Consider the following 12,258-nt stretch of genomic DNA (forward strand, 5'->3'; position numbering starts at 1 on the left):
AAGCCCCAGGTTTTCTGGGAAAATCAGTGAGGCAGCCCCCTCCAAGGACTCTCATCTGGGCTGCACTAAGTCTGGAACATTCCAAGCCCTGGTTTTTACCTTTGCTTGAGACAGTGTGACTGTTCCTTAGCTAGTGAGTTTTCTTGGGTCTATATGAGAGCCAAAAATTCAGGGTAGAAAAAACCTACACCTTTCCAGAGGAATCTCATCTCTTTAGGTTATGAAAACACAAAGGGAAGTATTTTGTCATCTGTCCAGGTACCTCTCCTAGTTGCCGTGGGAATGCCAAATGGTACATTGCTCCTGTTGTAGCTCAGGCCTGAATCTCTTCCTGTTTCTTAGTCTCACATTTCTAAGATGTGTGGATTTTCAGTAGAGGCAGGTATGTTAATGCTTAAAATTTAACACACAGTGTGGAATTGTCTATACCTAGACTTGAACCCTTCGGTAAGTCTATGAGTAACTCCCCCAGAGAAGCTAACAACATGGACCTGGCTGGGCTGCTCTGAGTAGCAGGTTTCGAAGTCTATGAAAGCTTCCTCACAGGACCTGGGTACTGGGGACAGTAGCAACTGCAGCTTAGCAAGGAGGGCTGTGGAGGTCATGCTATCCTTGGTGCAAGAATGTGTCAGGCTCTGCTATAGCAGCTGCTTGTCCAGGCATACTGGAGGGCAGGTGTGGGTGGTTGCTGGAACAGCCCACAGCAAAGCTTCATCTTGCAGATTGATGATTTCAAGGCCACCCACCATGAGAGACTGAACCAGATTAGCCCACAGCTCATCCAGGCCAAGAAGCTGTTGCAGGATATCAGTGAGCCCCGCCGCCAGTGTCTGGAGGAGCTGGCCCTGCAGAAGGAGCTTGTCAGCTGGCTACACGACGAGCTGAAAGGTATGGTGGGAGCTCAGCTTCAGGTGTTTGCCAAATGGGGTTCCTGACCTTAAGGATGTCCTGCCTCAATAATGTGCATGTGTTGGGTTGGGGGGGCAGTGTCTGCTTCTAGGCCCACAGTGGAGTTTGCATCAGGACAGCTTTTCAGGCTTCTGGTTAAAACTGTTTCCTTTGTTGCTCTTTCCATCTGTGGACACTGGCATCATTTTCATAAGCATCCTGACTTCTTTTTCTCCTTCAAGCTCATTCTGCCAGAGGCCTAGGCATGCTCTTGCCCACAGAGGGGTGTTGCTGCTTACAGCAGTAAGCTTGTGTAACCTGTATACTTCTCTTCCAGCATAGGGCTGGGCAGCCTGTGTGGTTGTGTGGACTAGATAGAGGCAGGGGAGGAGAGATAAGAAAGAAAGTTCAAGGAGGTGGAGCGGGGACAGCACTCACACACCACAGAGGCCTAGAAGGCCACCTCCTGCTGGCACTGAGGCGTCATTGGCTCCGGCTCTCATCCAGAGCTTTGCTGCTTCCACCTTGTACTCCTGAGTCTGCTTTGACTTACATTCTTTGATTAGTAATTAACCCTAGGGGAATTATCTCAGTTTTTTAAATAATTGATTGCCCAATATTATTATTATTTTTTTATTAGTTGCTCAAAACATTACAATGATCTTGACATATCATACATTTGATTCAAAATATTTACCAATGGAACGTGTTTTTGTTCAGGTGATAATGTTTGTAGATTAAAGGAAATAAGATACACACAAGCCTAGAACAGTGCCTGGGACATTGTTTGGTAAAGATTAGATGCTGTTCAGTGGTGTCATCATATGCTGCAAAAGAAAAGGTATCCTGGTGTCCTAACGGAAGGCAGGAAGTGCCACACACGCTAGGTATTTACTTAGTGTCTATTGATGACCTCACGAAGGATCTTGCCCCAGGTGAGAGTTGTGCAGCATCATGGAGTGGTCCTGTGCTGACTCCCTCTCTGCCCCAGGCTTCACCGAGCTCAAGGTATTTGTGGACCTGGCCTCCATCTCAGCTGGAGAAAGCGACATTGACGTGGACCAGGTGGCCTGCTTCCATGATGCTGTGCAGGGCTATGTGTCCCTGCTGTATAAGCTGGACAAGAAGGCAGGCTTCAGCAAGTTCATGGAAATTTTAAGAGAACTCTGGAAGGCTCTGCAAAATGACCCCCATCTGCCCAGTAAGCTGGTGAGTTTTGTTCCTGATTCCAAGGTGTGGAGGTCTTGCAGCTTTGGGAAGCAGCTGTGCTTTGAGGGCATATGGGCATGGAGGCGTGTAGGCAGCCATTTAAACTGATGTTTAAAGCCAGATTTTCTTCACTATGGAAATGCTTTCTTTGTCTTGGGTTGGAAGAGAACTACAGAGCTGCTTGTCAAGAGCAGTCTCCACCCTACAGGACAAGTGTAGAAAGAGCAAGGTAGGAAGCAGCAGTTTTCTCTGAATTTAGTAACTGTGCTTTTATTTAGTTACTTTTTGGTATTTTTCACAATTGATGTTGATTATTTTTTTTTATCAGAAAAAAAACATTTAAGTAAATTACTTGTACCAGCGTCTGAGTAAACTTACACTCATAACTCACCCAATGAGAAGAGATGTCCAGAGGCCTGCACCAGCCTTGGGACAGTCCTGTATGTGGTTGGAGGGTGGGGAGATGGACAGAGAGAGCAGTTTGCAGTTTTTCTGTTAGAAGCTCATTTTCTGTTGTGATTTTTCCTGTTCTTCTGGTCATGCTCAGGGACCATGACAAGACATTAAGAACTTAGGGCTCCTGTTCAGTCAACCATCTCTCCTCAGAGGGTCTTTGTTCTGGGAACCCAGGAGGATGGTGGCCTGCCACCAGAGAGCACGGCCTGTGGCTATCTTACCAATCAACCATAAGTGCAGGCCAAGTGCATTCTAAGTGTCAGCTAGAAACCTGGCACCAGTGCAGTCACAATGAGTGGTCAGGGTCCTGAGGAACAGGCAGGGTCCTGAGGGAACAGCCAGGGGTACCTGAGGCAGCCTCAGGCAAGAAGTTATGCCTGGAGCCCTAGAGGAGGGTGGCTGGAGTTTGCCCAGCAAGGGAAGAGGCAGGAGGAGGACATCCAGGAAGATAGTCATTTGAACCCTGGCCCATATTCTCTGCTTTTGTTCCAACAGCGAGATTCTGCCAGGAACTTGGAGTGGCTGAAGACAGTGAAGAAAAGCCATGGGTCCATTGAGCTCTCGTCCCTGTCCCTGGCCACAGCAATCAACAGCAGAGGCATCTATGAGATCAGGGCACCCACAGGTGACCAGAAGGTGAGCCCGCCCAGATTCCAGGTGCAGTGTTGGTAGCATGCACTGGCCTGCTGCAGAGTCAGCATTTTAGACACGAGAAAATGGCTTCTAATCATGGTTTGCCTCCCAGATCTCCCCAGATGCCATCCTGCACCTGACCCTCCCTGGGGGTCACAGTGGCCTGGAGCCAGAGCGCTCCTACACTTTGGAAGAGCTGAAGGATCTTTTAAACAAGCTGATACTGATGTCTGGCAAGAAAGACCACAAGAATATGGAAGTGGAGAGGTTTTCTGAGGTGAGCAGGTGCCCTGTTGCCTCAGGCTGGGCATGCTCACTGCCCTGCTTCCTGCAAAGGGGAAGGGGCAGGGGTTAGCTTCTGGTGGACAGAGTGGCTCCAGAGAGTGGAGCTGGTGGGTCTGCAGGGTACACCTTGCCTGGAGCCACATCTGAGGTGGGACAGGCCCTGGAGGCCCTGGAGGCATCCTTAAGATTTGTCACCACTGGTGGTTAATCAGCTGCATTTAGCAGGAGGTGACCAAGTAGATAGTTCTGAGAAGAAGTATGAATGGCTTCATTTACTCTGTAAATTGGCAAAGTCAAACACCTCAATATTCTAATGGGCACTCTTCATCAAAACTAAAGTAACTGAGCCAGGTGTGGTGGCACATGCCTGTAATACCAGTGACTCTGGACGGAGTCAGGAAGAGTGTCAGCAACTTAGTGAGATCCTGTCACAAAATGAAAAAGGGCTGGGGACATAACTCAATGGTATAACACCCTGGGTTCAATCCCTGGTAACAACCACCCCCCAAAAAAATAAACCAAAAAAACCCTAAAATAATTGTAGATATAGGTTGTTGGTTTTTATAATAGTCTCTCTCTCTTTCTCTTCCCCCCTTCTCTCTCTCTCTCTCTCTCTCTCTCTCTCTCTCTCTCTCTCTCTCTCTCTCTCTCTCTCTCTGTTATAGGTTCTTTCCTTACAGTTTATTTGCACTTCACAGTAGACAATTTTTCCTCCAGTGCAGCCATAGAGCCAGATTCTGGCACATACTAGGCAAGTGCTCTACCACTGAGACCAGCCCAGCCCACAGTCAACATTCTTATCTGCCACCTGATCTCTTCCTGAAGGTAGCTGCCCTCTTCCTAGGCTTTTCGTGTTTCCCAGTGACCCTGAAGGAGAAGTGAACCCAAAACCCTTGACTTAGAACCCATGTGTGTCTAGATTAGCATGTCCCCCTGCAGTAGCTCACTGTGACATCTGCCTTATGCCCTTGTTTCCCCCAGTTATTCTGCCATGTGCAGCGGCTCATGCAAGCCTTCCTGAACCTGTACTCTGCGGGAAACATGCTGTTCCGGGCATGGACTGCTGAGGTCTCCTGCTGCCCCAGGAATGGTGTCTTCATCTGCATGGACTTCCACTTGGAGTTGGTAAGCCAGTTGACAGAGAGTGGGGACGTCACCCGGCTCCTGGAAGCCCTCTGCAGGCAGATCAAGCACTTCCTGAATGACTGGAAGGAGCTGGTGAGCAGAAAGCGCAGGGAGCATTTCTACCTCAACTTCTACACGGCCGAGCAGCTGGTCCTCCTGAGCACCGAGCTCAGGAAGCAGAGTCCCAGTGAAGCTGCCCTCATGATGCTGTCCTTCATCAAAGTCAACTGTACCCCAGCTGACGTCTTAAGGGCCACCGAGGGGTTCAATGAGGCCCCCAGACACCACGTGAGGACAGTGATGGAAAAATTACCTCCATTGCAATCTGCTGAGATCAGCCTGGTGACCAAGCTGAGGGCCATCATGGAACAGTCCCTGGAGAGCATGAGTGTCTTTCTGCCTGGCTGCCTGGACCTGGAGGCCCTGGGCCATTGTCTGGCTCGCCTGGCCAGGATGAGTGGGCCTCCTGTGGAACGGTCTCTCCCCATGGGCCTGCAGGCTGGCCAGCCCAACCTGGTCTTGTGTGGCCATTCTGAGGTGCTGTAGGCTACCTTGGCCATCTACATGCAAGCCCCAGGCCAGCCCCTGCCCACTTTCGATGAGGTGCTACTTTGCACCCCAGGGACCACATTTGAGGAGGTTGCCCTGTTCCTGCACTGCTGCCTGGCCCCAGTTTCCCAGGGGCACCAGGTCTACAGCCTGCTGTTTGCGGATCAGCTGAGCTACGAGGTGGCCTGCCAGGCAGAGGCCCTTTTCCACAGCCTGTGCACACAGTGTCCCCGGGAGGACTACCAGCTGGTGGTGGTCTGCGACACGGCACAGGAATGCTGCTACCTGCCCTCAGCCTTCAGCCAGTACAAAGACTACCTCATCCCCCAGGCACCCCTCCATGCCATCCAGGCCTACTTGGCACATCACTACCAGGTCCCAGCACAGACCCTGTCGGCAGCAGCTGTGTTCAGAGACCAGATGTGTGTGGGGTTCGTGGCCTCAGAGAGAGCTGGAGTTGGTAATGAGAGCGCTGGGGTGGGTAGGCAGTCTCTCAGGGCTTCTCAATGACCCCTGCCTCTGAAGCAGTGGGCACCTCAGATGACACCCCTCTGCAGGTGGGAAAGTGAGTCTCAGGAGGGTCTGACTCCCAGCAGTCAGTACTTCCTCTAGAAGGGGCCCCCTTTCCACCCAGGTTGTAGTTCCCGGGAGCCCAGCTCCTCCTTGGATGGACTTCTCTGCAGGTCACTTTTTTCTTGTGTAAACTCTTGACCTCTTCTGGGTCACATTGATGTGATCAGAGGAGGCATAGCTGCTCTGGCTCCAGAAGAAGAGTGCTTTGCACCCTCCCTTCAGTCACTGTCATGTGTCCTTAATAAGAGGTGGTGACTTCCATTCTGTTGATTTCATCCCATGAGCATCACTGTGCCCTGTCAGGACAAAACCTGCCCTCCCCTCCCTGCTCGGGACATACCTCTGCTTTTACATTATTTCACTTCCACTGCCGTCATCATGGAGAATGCCAGGATGCTGAGTGGGTGACAGCTAGGGACTCTGGCTTCATGGTGCAATTGTGCTCTAATCTGATGTTCCATTGCATCAGTTTTGATTTTTACATAGAGAAGTAACTGTTTTTGTTTTTTTTTTTAAATGGGGATTTACCTCAGGGGTGCCCTATCACTGAGCCATATCCTCAGCCTTTTTTATTTTTTATTTTGAGACATGGTCTCACTAAGTTGTTTAGGGCCTCACTAAGTTGCTGAGGCTGGCCTTGAATTTGCAATCTTCCTGCCTCAGCCTCCCAAGCTCCTGGGATTACAAGAGTATGCCACTGCTCTTGCCTAAGAAGTAATTTCTAATCTCTCTGGATTCTGTTCCTCTTGGTCCATGGGCTTGGGATCTAATTTCCTTATTTTAACATTACAGGGAAGTTTCTCTATGTGAAGAGATTGCATGAAAAACTGAAAAAGAAGTTAAACAGTGAATAGGTGCCTTTAAAGATTGTTCGGTTGACTGACACTCAGGTGGATGAGGGCCGCATCCTGGGCTCCCTCCTATCTTTCTGGGATGCTCAGTTTTGGAAAACACCTATGATATTCCACTTTGATGTGACTGCTTCGGTAAGTACCTATATGGCAGCTGAATGGCCACATCAGAAGTTGTAATTCCAAGGGCCCCACTTGCTTCTCCCTGTATGAAGAGTCCCTTCTTTTTACACCTACCTGTGGTCAGTACCCTTCTCTTCAGGAACAAGACAGGATTGTCCTGGGCGTTGGAAGAAATGGTTGGCATTTGTGTATTTTCAACCCACGCTTCTCTGTCTTTAGGTACAGACTGGAACTTGGGTTTTTGTTTTCAAACTCCTCATTTTACAATACCTAATGGATATAAGTGGGAAAATGTGGCTTTGGAACCCATGCCATTTATATATCATTGAAATCCCAGTAGGAAATTCAGTACTGCCAAAGAGGTCTGCAAAGCTGGTAAGCACACAGGGCATTTGCAGGTGATCACAGCACACCTTTGCTGCTGTGGCATATGGCCTGAGTTGACACATCTTAATTGTTTTCCCACTTTCATGTTCAGGGAGCAGCGAGTATATGTAAGGCGAAATGCATGCTTAGACTTAGATCTTAATGATGTCTGGAATGAATGCTCTCGTATTTATTGATTGGCAGCGTCTTGCATTTGTCTGGATCTGTCAGATCCATGCTGTGTCTGGGTTGAGTCTCACCCATGCTGAGTGTTCAGGAGATTCCTCTGTTGATGGCCATTGTCTCTTTTACTGCCAGTTAAGATAGCAGGGTGACTTTGCACACAGAAAGCCATTAGCTGGTGGGAGTTCTATGGTCGCACATGTGTTCGTGCTTGGAGGAGAGATCATGCCACAGGAGGCTGGGTTGGAAATGGATTCCTGGTTAATAATACAGCTACTGTAGTTGAGCTTCTTTAATACTCTAAGGTGCAGATGCCAGCCTCTGTGAATGAGAGGCTGCAGAATGCAAACAATCACTGTGTATTTAAGTGATTGTTTTCATGAAGGCCGATCCTGAGTAGATCGCGTGGAGGGTTAATATATATGGGCATCTTTCAGGAAATCAAGTTCTAACTTATATTTATGTCTCTCCTTTGCAGAATCCACATGCCCCCCAGTTTAGTTTTCTTGACATCTTCCCCAGAGTCACCTGCAGACCTCCCAAAGAAGTGATAGCCTTGGAGCTGAGCCCTGAGAGAAGCTTCAGAGAGCTTGGAATGGACGAGAGAGAATTCCGCAGTGCCACTTTCCAAAGACCTTACCAATATTTAAAAAGATTCCATCAAAAACAAAACCTAGACACATTTCAATACCAAGCAGGCTCTGTTGAAGGTACCCCAGAGGAGTGCATCCAGCACCTCCTCATATATTGTGGGGTCATCAACCCCTCCTGGTCAGAGCTCCAGAACTTTGCTCGGTTCCTCAACTGTCAGCTCAAGGACTGTGAGGCCTGTATGTTCTGTAATCCAGGCTTTACTGGATTTACACTACCAGGCTTCAAGAATTTTGTGGTCACCTTCATGATCTTCATGGCAAGAGACTTTGCCACACCAACGCTTCATATCTCTGACCAGAGCCCAGGGAAGCACATGGTCACCATGGATGGGGTTGATGAGGAAGAGCTCACCCCCTTCACTCTCCGGAGGAGGTGGGAGTCAGAGCCTCACCCATATGTATTCTTCAATGGTGACCCTGAGACCATGACATTCATAGGCTTCCGTCTTCAGCCCAATGAGAATGGCAGCGTTGACGCCATCAACCATCTCAATGGGAAGATAATCAAGAAAGATGTCATGACAGAAGAACTGTACAAGGGGCTGTTGCTTCAAGGCGTGCCCTTCAATGTTGACTTTGATAACCTGCCCAGACACGAGAAACTCTTGAGACTCTGCCGGCCACTAGGAATTCCTCAGGCCTTTGACCCTGATGAAACATATGAGCTTACAATGGACAACATGCTCAAGATTCTGGCCATTGAGATGCGATTCCGCTGTGGGATCCCAGTTATCATCATGGGAGAAACAGGCTGTGGGAAAACCAGGCTCATTAAGTTCCTTAGTGATCTGCGGCGTGCAGGTACCCAGGCTGAGACCATGATGTTGGTCAAGGTTCATGGAGGAACAACTGCAGCCATGATCCACTCCAAAGTCTTGGAGGCTGAGAAAACTGCCTTATCCAATAAGGACCAACACCAGTTGGACACCATCTTGTTCTTTGATGAAGCCAACACAACAGAAGCCATAAGCTGTATCAAGGAAGTCTTGTGTGACCAGACCATGGATGGCCAGCCCCTGGAGGAGGACTCAGGCTTGCACATCATAGCTGCCTGCAACCCTTACAGGAAGCACTCCCAGGAAATCATCTGCTGTCTGGAGTCAGCTGGTTTGGGGTACAGGGTCAGTGCAGAGGAGACAGCAGACAGGCTGGGCTCCATTCCCCTCAGGCAGCTGGTGTACCGTGTCCACGCCCTGCCCCCGAGCCTAATTCCTCTAGTGTGGGACTTTGGGCAACTGAATGACACTACTGAAAAGCTCTACATCCAACAGATTGTGCAGAGACTGGTGGACCACGTCAGGATCAGCGAGGACGAGACTCATGTAATCACGGAAGTGCTCTCTGCCTCTCAGAGGTTCATGAGGAACACTGAAAGTGAGTGCAGTTTCGTCAGCCTCTGGGATGTGGAGCGCTGTGTGAAGGTGTTCACATGGTTTCATGGCCGCAGTGAGATGCTCTTGGTGAAGCTGAACACCTTTCTCTGTGAGAAAAGTGTCAGCAAAAATAACTTCAGGAGAGACCCCATCCTCTGGTCCCTGGTGATGGCTGTGGGGGTCTGTTACCATGCCTCCCTAAAGGAGAAGGAGTCCTACCGCAGAGCCATTTGCAGGTATTTTCCAGGACCATATGACGACGGCAGGGTCATCCTGGACGAGATCACACATGCACAGGATCTTTTCCTGAGTGGGGTGCCTCTGAGGAAAACCATAGCCAGGAACTTGGCTCTGAAGGAGAATGTCTTCATGATGATCATCTGCATTGAGCTAAAGATACCCCTCTTCCTGGTGGGAAAGCCTGGCAGCTCCAAATCTCTTGCCAAGACCATCGTGGCAGATGCCATGCAAGGCCAGGCCGCACACTCCGCTCTGTTCCGCAGCCTGAAGCAGGTCCATCTGGTGTCGTTCCAGTGTAGCCCCCAGTGCACCCCACAGGGCATCATAAACACCTTCAAGCAGTGTGCTCGCTTCCAGCAGGGGAAGGACCTGCAGCAGTACGTGTCTGTGGTGGTGTTGGATGAGGTCGGCTTGGCAGAAGATTCCCCCAAAATGCCCCTGAAGGCTCTGCACCCACTGCTGGAAGACGGGTGCATTGAAGGTGATCCTTCCCCCCACCAAAAAGTCGGCTTCATAGGTATTTCCAACTGGGCCCTCGACCCTGCCAAGATGAACCGGGGCATCTTTGTGTCCCGCAGCAGCCCCAGTGAGAAGGAGCTCATAGAGAGTGCCAGAGGGATCTGCTCTTCAGACAGCCTGGTGCAAGACAGGGTCCGAGGGTACTTTGCTCCTTTTGCCAAGGCCTATGAAACAGTGTGCAGCAGGCAGAACAAGGAATTCTTTGGGCTTCGTGACTACTATAGCCTCATCAAGATGGTCTTCGCCACCACCAGAGCATCTAACAAGAAGCCTTCTCCACAGGATATTGCACATGCAGTCCTTCGGAACATCAGTGGCAAAGATGACATCCCCGCTTTGGACATCTTCATGGCCAGTTTATCTGAGGCCGGGTATGTGGAAGAGGTCAGCACCCTGGAGCTCATCAAGCAGAACATTTGTGGGAGTATGCAGAACATACTCCCAGCAGTAGGGGAACTGGAAGAAGCTGAATCCCGCTACTTGCTCATACTGACCAAAAACTATGTGGCCCTGCAGATCCTGCAGCAGTTATTCTTCAGTGAGGACCAGCACCCCGAGATCATCTTTGGTTCCAGTTTTCCCTGGGACCAGGAGTACACCCAGATCTGCAGAACATCAATCGGGTGAAGATCTGCATGGAGACTGGCAAGATGGTGGTGCTGCTGAACCTGCAGCACCTCTATGAGAGTCTGTACGATGCGCTCAACCAGTACTACGTCTACCTTGGGGGCCAGAAGTACGTGGACCTCGGGCTCGGCACCCATCGCGTCAAGTGTCGGGTCCACCCTGACTTCCGTCTGATTGTCATTGAGGAGAAAAATGTGGTGTACGAGCAGTTCCCCGTGCCCCTCATTAACCGGCTGGAGAAGCACTACCTGGACCTCAGCTTGGTGCTGCAGGGGTGGCAGAAAAGCATTGTGCAGGAGCTCATGCAGTGGGCAGAGCAGTTTGCTGACGTGAAGGCCCATCAGTTCCTGGCTGGGCACAAGTACAGCCCTGCTGACGTCTTCATCGGCTACCACTCTGACGCCTGTGCCTCTGTGGTGCTGCAGGCTGTGGAGAGGCAGGGCCTCGGGGACCTGACACAGGAGCTGTATCACAGAGTATCCGAGGAGGCCAAGCTGATCCTGCTGGACTGTGCCACACCAGATGCTGTGGTGGGGCTGAGCACCTCCACACTAGGTTCATTTGCTGCACAGACCCTGTCCCCGGAATACTGGAACAATCAGCAGCACCACTCCTTTGCAGATTTCCTCCTGGCCCAACTTCACAATCTGGACCTGGAGCGCCACGCCATTTTCACAGAGGTGACTGCCCCCATAGCCTTTCATTTTTCTTTCACCCAAGAGCCCTTGCTCTCTGGTGCCAGAAGGTCTCAACTCCATTTAAGGCACTGTTCAGAAGGAAAACCGGTATGTCCCCTCCATGTTAGGCAAAATGAGGATAAGTCTATTTTGGTCTCTCTCACCTGTTTGTGAGCAGAGCTCTCCTCTGACAGCAGCACTAGGCACAGTGTTCACTGGGCCCACCCTGTTATAAGTGATTGGCCTGCTTCTCATTCTTGGACAGCCTAAGAGTAATGGACGAGGTTGGTTCTCCTTAAAAGACACCGGCCCGCTGTGAGGGCTGGCTGGGTATGTGTCAGAGGCAGAGGGATCCTTGGGGCACAGGTGTCGAGTCTGAATTTGCATCTGTGCAGGAGACCAGGAAGGGACTGCTGACAGAGATTGAAATTCAAGCTGTGAGTGCTGGGTTGTGGGGATGGGATAGGTGGAGAGACATGTGGAGGGCCTTGTGGATAGCCTTGAGCTTGGTCTTGACTGCACAGAGAGGAGCTATGAATGAAAGTGTACGTAGACATGCCCCAATGACTGGGTGATGGAAAGACAGTGGAGTAAGAGAGTGACATTGAGAGGATAGATCTGTCAGGAAGTTCTGGCATGGTACAAACTGCAAATGGTTAGCTGGCAGCATGGGTGGGCTAATCATCAATTCCATGGAGGGTGGCAGGAGGTGGAGGACAGCCTTCCTGAGCTCACTGTAGCTTTGTGCTATCATCATGGAGACCCCAGGAAGGAACGATGGGTTTGGGATCCAGTAGTGACATCTGTTTTGAATAGGTTTGATGTCTGTTGTGTGGTTGGATGTAGGAATAGGAAGCTTGTCAGTAAGGACAGGCCCAGAGAAGGGGATTAGATCCAGGTGGAGTGGCACATGCCTATAATCCCAGTG

At 50.3% G+C, this 12,258-nt stretch overlaps 1 pseudogene; it reads left to right on the forward strand.

The window, feature by feature from the left end:
* The window catches only part of LOC144251330 (E3 ubiquitin-protein ligase RNF213-like), a 64,100-nt pseudogene that overhangs the window by 16,599 nt on the left and 35,243 nt on the right, over nt 1-12,258 (forward strand).

Source organism: Urocitellus parryii (genome assembly GCF_045843805.1).
Source record: "Urocitellus parryii isolate mUroPar1 chromosome 13 unlocalized genomic scaffold, mUroPar1.hap1 SUPER_13_unloc_11, whole genome shotgun sequence".
In the NCBI taxonomy this organism is placed as follows: domain Eukaryota; kingdom Metazoa; phylum Chordata; class Mammalia; order Rodentia; family Sciuridae; genus Urocitellus; species Urocitellus parryii.